An 11,263-nucleotide genomic window follows, 5' to 3' on the forward strand; every position below is an offset into this window, starting at 1 on the left:
CACTTTATAAATGTTCTGCAGTCATAGGTTAAGGCATGGTGATTTAAAAAGTGAACCAATTAAATAACATTCCTTGTCACCTTACCTATTAAAATATCATATTTCTTTCCCATTCTTTCTTCAATTATATTTTTCTCCCTCTCTTTCATTTTTCAATTTCCTTTTTTACAGTCTTAACAAATTAATTTATCTTTGTATTCCTCTTTGAGCTTCAGGACATAAGGTCAATACAGTCAATAAGTATTGAAGGAGTAGTGACAGTATAAACCAAATTTGCAGTTTTAGACGGGTGCAGAAACTTGTGCATGTGTGTGCATAAATCTTAAACGTGAGGGCAGGTTGAGAGAGTGGTTAATATCACACATTGGATTCTGGGCACCTTAAATAGAAATATGGAGTGCAAAAGTAAAGAGATTATGCTGAACTGTAAAACACAGGGTATGCCATAACTGGAGTGTCCAATTACAGCAAATTTTAGGAGAACGTATACAAAGGCTCCAGGATGAGGAATTTCAGTTATGAAGATGGCTCAGGAAATTTGGAGTTCCTTTTCCTTGGAACAATGAAGATTAAGAGGAAATTTGGAAGAGCTGTACAAAATCAAGGGCAAGAAGACTTGCATTTCAGAATGATTAGCAAATAATCTGGAGAGGTTTGAAAGAAAAAAAGTCACACAGCATGTAATTATCATCTGGAATGGATTGCCTGAATGTGTGATGAATGCAAATTTACCGATGTACAGGGTTAGAAGAAGCTGCAGAGGGTTGTAAGCTCAGCCAGCTCCATCGTGGACACTAGCTTCCCCAGCACTGAAGCCGTCTTCTAAAGGTGATGCCTCAAAAAGCCGGCATCCGTTGCTAAGTATCTCCATCTCCCATGACATGACCTCTTCTCATTACTACCATCAGTGAGGAGGCACAGGAGTCTGAAGACACACAATCAATGCTTTAGGAAATGATTTTTCTCCTCCTCTGTTAGATTTCTGAATGGACCATGAACACTACCACACTATTTTTGCTCTCTTTTTGGAGTACTTGTTTTATATACTTTGCTGTGGAAAATCTTGGAGACATACAGGTAGCTAGAATGCCTAAGAATGTTGCTCCTGCTGCAAAAAAAAAACCCAGATGAGTGATGATAAATGTGATTCTGATATGGGTCTCTATTGTGGACTGAGAGCGGGAAGGGGGCAGGGAGAGGGGAATCATGGTTGGGAAATGGGGGAGGGAGCAGGGAACACCAGAGGGACAATCTGTAATGATCAATAAACCAATGGATTGGAATCAAATGACCTTGCCTACTGTCTCAGGGCTGGGTGTGTCTGCACCCGTGCCACAACCTGTCCCGGCACTCTTTCTCTGCCACCTGTCCCACACCCCTCCCACGGTGGTCCACCCTCGCCATTTCCAACATCCTTTGCTCCGTCCAGATTTACAAACTCCGTCTCTGCTCAACATTGACAAATGCAGTGTAATGTACATATTTCTTATTGTAATTTTTAGTCTATTTAATGTTTACACTGCACACACAAAACACCAAATTATGTCGGTGATATTAAACACAAATTTGGTACCGAATTAAGTTGTAATTTTCAAAAGGAAGTGATAAATATTTGAAGAAAAGAAATGCTGGTCTGTGGAAAAAGAATGGAGAAATAGGACTGGCTGGATTTCTGTGGCAAGTGTTGGCACAGGCCCAGTGGGCTGAATTGCCTCCTTCTGTGCTCTAATGTTCTTGTGATACTATAATCCAGAGAGGAAAGGAATTTGCCTTGAATGGGTTGACTGCACAAATAGATCATGCACAGTAGCATTTGAACTGTAGTTAATAATCCAAGTTACTTTAGAGAGCACCCGGCTGCGTTTTAACCTCTTATGCTTTCAGACATCATCGCCTAATAGTTCCCCATTGATGTTGCCAGCAGTCAACCACAACTGTTTAATCAAAAGCATACAAAATCCAAAGCTAGAAATGACAGATGGGACAAATAGATAGTAAGATTAATCGGAATTGCTTTTAACTAATCATTTTTATCAAACACCTCCGATGGCGAGACTTGCTTTTTAGCAATGTAACAGCTCAGCTCATTTCATTTAAATGTGTTAGTTACTTGTCACAGAGCAAGCTTGGGTGAGCTTGGCTTTGGGCACTTGCATTGCCAGGTCAAGAACATTAACAATTGACCACCACTGATCGTTTAAAATCCACCCACAGATACAAAATTCCTTCTCATTTTTGCTTCCAATGTGGTGGATGCTTCAGGAAAATTAGACAATGCTGCATCCTGGACACTATCATCCCAAACTCAAATTGCACACTGTCATTTTGTAACTGATCTGTTTCTATATTTGGACAATTCTCACTTTGCAAGTGAGAATTCCTCAAATATGACACTGCACATTCTCACATTTTGCATTCCAATTAAATGTTCTGTTCATTACTTACAGCCATAAATCCTATATATACACTGAAGATCTATATTTGTATGTGTGTGTGTGTCCAGGATATAATCCTGGAAATACATGTACAAATGAAGAACATTGTAATTAATGCAAGTGATAAAGGATTAAGGTGTCCAATAAGTAAACAACATTCTAAAACAAAAATTTAAGTTGCAACTCACATCGTTCACACAAAAATGGACCCTAGCCTTAACATCTATTGCTATTCTCAGCTCCAGAGCCAGAGATTCATTCAGTCAATATGTTCAGAGAAATTACTGTCTTCCTGAAGAAGGCACCAGAATAAATTGTCGGCTCATACACTGACACACTGAAACACATTACTAAGAAAAACACCAAAAGAGGAAAAATTTAATGCTGAAGTATTATACATTGAACTACCAACGACACCATTTTACAATTCCAAACTATTATCAAACATCTTAATTCTCAATAACTAAGTGCAAATGTACATTTCTTTTGTAGTTGGGATGGTGTCAAAGGTAGGGAAAGTGGTTATTGCAATTTCTTTCAAGAAATGTTTATTGAATATGTAAGAAAGCTTCGGTGGGACAGAACGAGCAATCAGTGTACCCTCCCCACAGTCAGGCTCTTCCTGTGATCAAGCACTCAATGGAATTAGACCTCATCTCACGATCATCATCCAACCATCTTTCTAACCTCCAAGATCACCCCCATTGTACAAGTGGCTCTGTATTCACCCACTGCCACCCGAACAACGTCTCTTCCACATCATAAACATACAGTCCCTGATGCAGAGTTTCCTGCCTGACAGTTTATGAAAATATCTTATCAGACAACCACATGGCAGTAATTCAGTGCTTAAAAGCATGCAGACATGGTCAAGAGGTTTCGGTGTTATTCAGCCCAAACACCAGAATGGGGGAAAAATGAGATCTAGATGACTTTGACCTTGAACTGATTGTTGGTGCCAGAGGAGGTGTTTTGAATATCTCAGAAACTGCTGATCTCCTGGGGTTTTCACACACAATGGACTCTAGAGCTTACAGAGAATGGTGCGAAAAGCAAACAAAAAGACATCCGGTGAGGGGCAGTTCAGTGGGTGAAAATGCCTTGTTAATGAGATGGGTCGGAGGAGGATGGCCAGACTGGTTCAAGCTGACAGAAAGACGGCAGTCATTCAGATAGCCATGCATTAAAGCATGGAGTGCAGACCAGCATCTCTGAACACACAGCACATCAAATAGTGAAATGGATGGGCTACAGCAGCAGACCACGAACATACGCACAGTGGCCCCTGTATTCGGTACCGGATGTGCTGCTCGATGTCCTTATTCCTCTGTTCCATTTAATGCTAAAATTCCTTTTTGTGTAGCTGTGGCCACTGAAAACAGGAAATTGAAATTGGGAACTGGGTTTTCCGTGGTGTGAAGAAGAAGCCATAGAAAATAATGGCTTATCTTTATAAAGAAGCACAGAAGAAAGCTAATCTCTGGTAGCTGTATTAGTATCATCACTGTCAATACATCAGGAATGGCTTTGTTTGGAATAGGTTCATACCCAACTAATAACTTCAATTACTGGCCACTACTTTGCACAGTTAAAAATCAGGCACCTGATGTCAATGGCACTTTACAATTGCACTGGTTTGACGTTTCATATTCTATGTGTTGTTCTCTCGCTTTTTGCCCTTTGTGCTATTTGTTCTTCCTTTGCGCTTTGGATGTTCCATGTTTTCTTGAATGGGTTCCATGGTGCTTCTTTGTTTTGTGGCTGCCTGCAGGAGGATATATCTCAGAGTTGTATTCTGTATACAGAACCTCCTTTGAATCTTTGAATCATTGGATCTTTTTAGTTGCAGTCCATCACAGGGAAAGCCCTCCCCACCATTGAGCATATATATCTATCGCGAGAAAGCAGCATCCATCTTCAAGGGTCCTCACCATCCAGGCCATGATCTCTTCTCGCTGCTACCATCAGAAAAGAGGTGCAGGAGCCTTAGGTCCCACGCCACTAGGTTCAGGATCAGCTGCTACCCTTCAACCATCGGGCTTCTGAAGCAATGTGAAGAACTTCACTCATCTCAATACTGAACTGACACAGTGGACTCACTTTCAAGGACTCCAAAACTCATGTTCTCAGTATTATTTGTTTATTCATTTAAAAAATATATATTTGTACAGTTTGCCTTCTATTAAACGTTACTGTTTGTCAGCCTTTGTGAATAGCTTTTCATTGTATTTATTCGTTCTATTGTGAATGCCTGTGAGAAAATGAATCTCAGGGTTGTATACAGTGACGTATATGTACTTTGATAATAAATTTACTTTGAACATTGAATTTTGAACTTTTGTATGCTGATTGACATCTTAGCACATATTCAGCCGCCTCAGTGCAGAAACACATTATCTGCGAAGGGAACACCTCACATATTCAAAGTACTTGATGGGATGTTTTCCACATTGCTTTTTATATCTTCTTTATAATAAACCTCATTATTTTGAACATGATATAACAAATTGTAAGTAGTATCACTGCAAGAAACACTCATTTTGCAAACTGCCACCAAGAATCCCTTTTCCCTGAAGCTGTACTGTAGTCACAAAAGGAGACCCAGCCGCAGTCCATCTATTGTATCAAAGCACAAAGTACACATTGATGTAACAAATGAGTAAGATTCTCACCTGTCACAGGTGCCAGATGGGTTACCGTTATGCATAAAGCTCCCAATTCAAGAGCCTAAAGACGAAGTTCTCACATAAGTATGCAGGATATTCCTAAAACATTGGGAACTGAAAAGATGAAAAAGATCTTTATGGTTCACTAATATCAGCTGGCAATTTAGACATGTTCATGAAATATTTGGGGAATGTTGAGAAGCTAAACATGCTTTAGAAGAATCACTGCTAGCAGTAATCTTTCTGGGAAACAAAGCAGCTCCATTTTTAATCTTCGTTTTTCATCACCCTGTGCATGTTCAGGATTATTTGGTCAGGTTGAGAGATAATGCTGAGTCCTGACTGGAGATACAATAGGGGTGGTTTGGAGATGTGGGGTTGGTGAGGCTGACAATTGAGAGACCTGGGCAGAAACATGTCAAAGCGACATCATTGTTCCCTGAACTGCCGGCCCAACCCAATGTAAAGGAAAATCACAGAGGCCCACAGGCCCACTCCATTCTGTGTAATTTGTGTGCCTAGTAGCTGTCATTCATGCTAATCATCAAGCACCCATTTCTGCTGCTCTTTAATGAACTGTCAAGCCCCTGGATTGGTTAGTTCGATGAAATTATATTTCTGAAGGGATTGCGATTTTCTATTTGCACAGTGAATAGCATATGCGGCTGTTTCTGAATGGAAGGCATCATGCCTAAATAATCATTAAAGAGTTGAGGTTATTTCTGCCCTCAACCCCCCCCCCCCATTACTTCTGGCCCAATAAGGCAATACATTAATATCATAGGTTGAAGTTTATTTGGAATTGTGCCTTCATTCTATTAATGTCTGGTTGTGAGGCGATTGCTGGATGCTCACTTCAAACTAGGACGAGATGTGTTTGCCCTCGGAGTGAATTTTAATTTAAGCATGATTGTTATGCTGACCTGTCTCTGAATACCAGGAAGAGCTTCTTTATGTTGGATCCGTAGCCTATGCTCTTTGTTGCTGATTGCTGAATTCAGGTTATTCATTAATGCAAATCTGTTCAGCGAGATGACAGTAAATGTCTATTAACAGGGGCAGTCCCAACATTCTAACTACTGCACAAATCATTTTCATGATTAGAAGCCTGTAATGACCAAAGTACTGAGTATGTGTAATAGAGTCAATTCCTATTGATTGAAAACACTGTTACTGGAATAGAAATATTTGTAAAATATTAGTAACCAGGATGGAATGATTCGTCTATAGAAGCTATGGTATTTTCTAAATTTTGACGAAAATTCTGGGATCAATTTGTACAGAAAACTATTAAAAAAATTGGGAATTGATGTTCGTAATACTTCTTAAAAAGCTTAAAATGCTGGAAACAGAATCAAGAATTGAGATGAAAATGATACAAACATTTGGGTTCATCAGATCAGGGTGGGCTCCCAATAACTCTGTTTTAATATTTCCACAGCACAGAGGTGCTTTTGACAATGTTACTTGACTTGTTCGAAGACAGAAACCATGAAAAGTGACTACCACTGTTTGTTGTAGCGAACAGTTATTCAATTAAAGAAAAATCAATTGTAATTCAATGTGAAAAAAGTAACATATTTCTATAGTGAAACATTCATACCTTATTAAGTAAGTTTATTTAAATGGTCTCTTTGTCCTTTAACTGTTTAAGGGAAACTACTGTCAACGGTCAACTAATGTTTCAGATTACCTAGTTACAAATGTTACTACATTGCAGTCTTGTCAAGAATGTATGCTGATTAGCGCTTTCTTCTCAATCCATCTGCAGTGTCATTATATTTATTGCACAAATCAAATCCTGCTGCTATCAAGATGCAAGTAAAAAACTGGCAAATGTTTTTTTTTCCAGTGATTGGGATCACAGTTCCCTTAGGCTTATTATAAATACAGTCAAATGCAGATTACATACCACACCAACAAGTAAATTGATGGTAATGTTCTGATGTATGCAAATCAGTAACAATCTCCAGTTGCATCACTTACATAATCAGTAATAGTATAGCTGTCCTATTATGTCTGTCTGATTCTTCACGGTTTTTTAGTCACCCATAACCTATTACACAAAACAGGATTCCACTGCCGTATATATACTGAAGAAAGTCTGTATCATCCTGTGCGTAAAATGACTGTTTATGAAACAACACATTGCCTCCGCTCCACCAAATGCATTTTTGTCACAGTGCTGAGATTGAATGTTATCCGAAGTACGGTTCACCTATTTTTTTCAAGTAATCATTTAGCCACCAAGCCTAGGATTCCATACCTTGAATTTCTTCAACTGTTTTCATGTGTCTCTCACAATGATCTCGTTCCACTACACATTTCTTCAGAGTGCATGCCAGAGTGTGTGATAGCAACAGACAGTAGATCATTAATCAAAATATTGAATCACACCTTTACTAGCTTAAAATACTGCTTCTCTCATAATGTCCTGCTGCATTATATTTTACAATTCAGCATGCCATCCACTCCCACTGGCCCGCCATTTCACTGCCCCTCCCCTTCATCCTCGCACATCTATCTGTTTCTGATTCACTGCATTGCCTTCCTCCATTTTGTCTCATTTTATTGACTAAAATGTTTACATTCGCAAAATGGGGACCACCCTGTTCATTGTAATGATTACAGGCATTTTCTGAAAAAATATGTAGTTCAAATGAAAACAATATTTTGTGTTAGAAGGTTTATGAAAGTGAGGCTATTTATTAAGAGAACATTGGCACAAAACCCACAGCTGTGTTTCCTGAGCTCAGAAATGAAGATTATCTATATCCATTTCAGGAAGAATTATTGTTCATCCTTAGATGGTTATTCTTTCAAAAAACTTGGTGTTATTTAGTGAATATTGATCACAAATGAAGACTATAACAAGAGCTTTCTTTGAAATACTTATGTAAGATGCAATGTGATACTCATTCCACTTCCTTCTTTCTATGCCCTTTTATATTTCAACACTGTTGTGGGTTACAATTTCACTTTTCAATGGATCATTTATATATACAACAACAAAGAGACATGATAATTTTAGATGTTCTCTTCATTGTAAATCATTTCTGAAATGGATCACAGAAATCAACAATGTAATGCTTTCAGAACTTTGTCAAGGTACATGTTAATAAGGGATAATTACATCTGTTGAAAATGTAACAAAAACACCTGAAATTTCTATCAGAAATAATTTGATCTGACTGGAGTTTTATAAAAAGAAACAGGAAAAATGGAAGCACGGTGTTGCCTGTATTTGAATGAACCAGATATATGATTGGTAGATCTTTGTTTCCAAGTAGTTTCGCTGAGTAATAGTAAGTGTAAATCAGGATGAGCATGTGGTGCTGCAGCCTATTACTTGGTCCTGTCATATTGCACTTCAGCCAGCTGGGAGAATCCATCCCAAACTATTGCTTCCATCTCAGTCTGTGATTTAAACATTTTGCTTCTTTTCATGTTTTTTTAAATGTAGCTTTGTTATTCTGCAGCTGTTTTGACCATTTCCTTTCAAATGCTACTGAATGTCTTGGCATGCTATGATTTCATGTATCTCTGAACGGTATAGCTATCCGCGAACCAAGGAGAACCCATGAAACAAAATAAGACAAAATGCACACATGCAGCTTCCTCTCAAGGAAGTGTAACACAATCGTGTTTAAATATTTTATTAGCTGGTTCAAAAATAGCGTTGAATCTTAAGACTACTTTTAAATAGAATTTTGTTAGACTGCAGAAATGTAATAAAACGAACAAGCCAATAAAAGCTTGCAGAATACAGGAAACTTTGCATAAATGTTTTGCAGATTTTCCTGTAATTATACTGATAATTTAAATGTAATTATTTTGGTAATAGTTATTAATTAAACATCATAATTTAGAAATCATTGCTACGAAATGCACTGATAGTAAACTGCAGTGAAGTGAAAAATCACAATTTGTGTATTTAAGTTCCATCCATCCAATAGTATGTAATGATTTTACAATGCCTGAAATATTTATCAACAGAAAGATGACTCCATTGAAAAATTAGTATTGTAGTCAGATTTTTTTGATAAACTAGCAAGAGATTTGCTGGTGAATCTTTGTTACCCCTTTCCTCCCTCCCCCGTCCATCACAAAACCAAGCCAGGATAACAGACGAGTGTACAAAAATATTTATCGTAATCACTGTCTAATGACAGGGATTTATGTCCTAAGCACAGATGATTTGTTTCTCAGGGTTTAAATGTAGATTATTTCCATGGAGCAGGCTTAGTGTAAGCTGTTGAAAAACCACAAACAGTGCACTTCAGTCTGCGTTTGGGAAGTTAGCCAAAGGTAATCTTATTAAAAGGGTATTTTTCCTACATGAAACTCCTTTGAAAGTTGCATTTGTTCAGATATCACTGGGCCAGAAATAAATTGCTTTCAGAGTAGAACAAAAGGTTTGGAGGAAATCAAAGGTAGTGTCACGTCAGTAATTTCTCCAAAAAAATAAATAACACCCAGTCCTTTGATATCTTCTGCAGGGCAATAGATTATTTCCCTATTTTGCTCCATTCTTAGAATATAATTAACAGGGAAATACTCTTTAGCATTAATCTTTCAAGATTGCAAAGCTGCATTTCACATCCATCTTCTAATAGGAAATTAATTTAATTATTATCACATAAATAAAAATATCTAAAAGAAGACATTGAATCCAAACATTGTGCACATTCAAAATCAATGTAGGCTTCAAATATTCCTTGTTGTAATTGTTACAGTTCTAGTCCATGTCACTAACGGCAAAAGTAAACCAAGTGCTCAGCATGATGAAAATAAAATATGGCGTAGCTCCGTCTTGGCTACCAGCTGTATGCTGATATTTCAGAATATATTTTATATGTTTATTATTTCCACCATTTGTAAAGTTAGTTTTACTAGTGTATAAAAGTCTGCGGAATGACAATGTGCTGCAAATCAATGAATTGCAATGCCTGGGGGATGGAGTTTAGCACAATGAAACACTGACATACAGGCGTGAACGCAAGCAGAGAAAGCTCTGATGCCTGGACTTCGAGGTCCCAGATCTAAATAGGATCCACTCACAGTACCAAAAGGATATTAATGTTTTCCCATCGAGGAAATACAAACAACTTCGCTTTTGTTATACGTATTTTCCATAACAATCAAATAATTTCAAGTAAGAATTAAGACCCCCATTTCGATCTATTTGAAGCACAGTAAAAATTATGGATTACAATGAAAAATGAGGTGCATGTAAACTATGCTGCCTCACATCAGAATGTAGAAATTGCAAAAGCTTCACTAGCTTGTGAAGGCTCCCATTACTTAGCTGAATTGAGTGGCTGTGTTGTTTCTCAAGAAGCGGCATCAATGACATATTTTACACTGCATCTGATTTGAAATAAAATTTGTGTTATTTTATTGGAACAAAAATTGAGGTGAGGTAATTTTATTTGCTTTAGTGGTGATTCCAAATTTAACACTTTCTCAGATGTGTAATGTGATTTATAAACTAATGAAAGACATCCTTTCAAAAAGGCCTGCAGGGTTAATTGCTATGTCTTTGCACTGACGAATTCACTTCCATAAATTCGTCATGAATATATTGGAAATATGTACTGTAGTTTTCAGTGGAAGAAACTAGGCCCCAGATCTTTGTCCTTGCTTATCTTCTGCTTAGGAACAATGGCAACTGTTCTTTTAATTTAGCCATTTTTGTTTTCCCCTGCTATATTATTTCCCATGGAAATCCCTGAAATGTGTGTTCTTTGTTGCTGGCTACACTCGCAATGGTACAACAGGCCCTCAATTTACTTTTTCAAATAACTCTGCCCTTCAGCATGGCATTCTATTGAAAGGAACAGTGCCTCACCAGAAAAGTTCAGTACAACCAGCAATAAAACACAAGTGCTGCCTTGTCAAGTCTCAAATGATTACTTGGACAAGTGCTTGGAGTGATGCAAACATTATAAAACAACGCTTTAAACAGTGAAAACAAAGAGCCAATTCACTTTCTCCATTACTTTTAATGTCATTTGGTAAACACAATTACTGCATCTTTGGCACCGATCACAAGCACCTTGTTAGCTGATGTGCGGATACAAGCTGCAAGAATTAATTTCCCGATTGAGCGTATTCGAGAAAGAATAATGTGAGAAGTTCGCAGATTTTGAAAGCCTGAAT

The sequence above is a fragment of the Hemitrygon akajei genome, chromosome 1, assembly GCF_048418815.1.
Source record: "Hemitrygon akajei chromosome 1, sHemAka1.3, whole genome shotgun sequence".
NCBI classification, from domain to species: Eukaryota; Metazoa; Chordata; class Chondrichthyes; order Myliobatiformes; family Dasyatidae; genus Hemitrygon; species Hemitrygon akajei.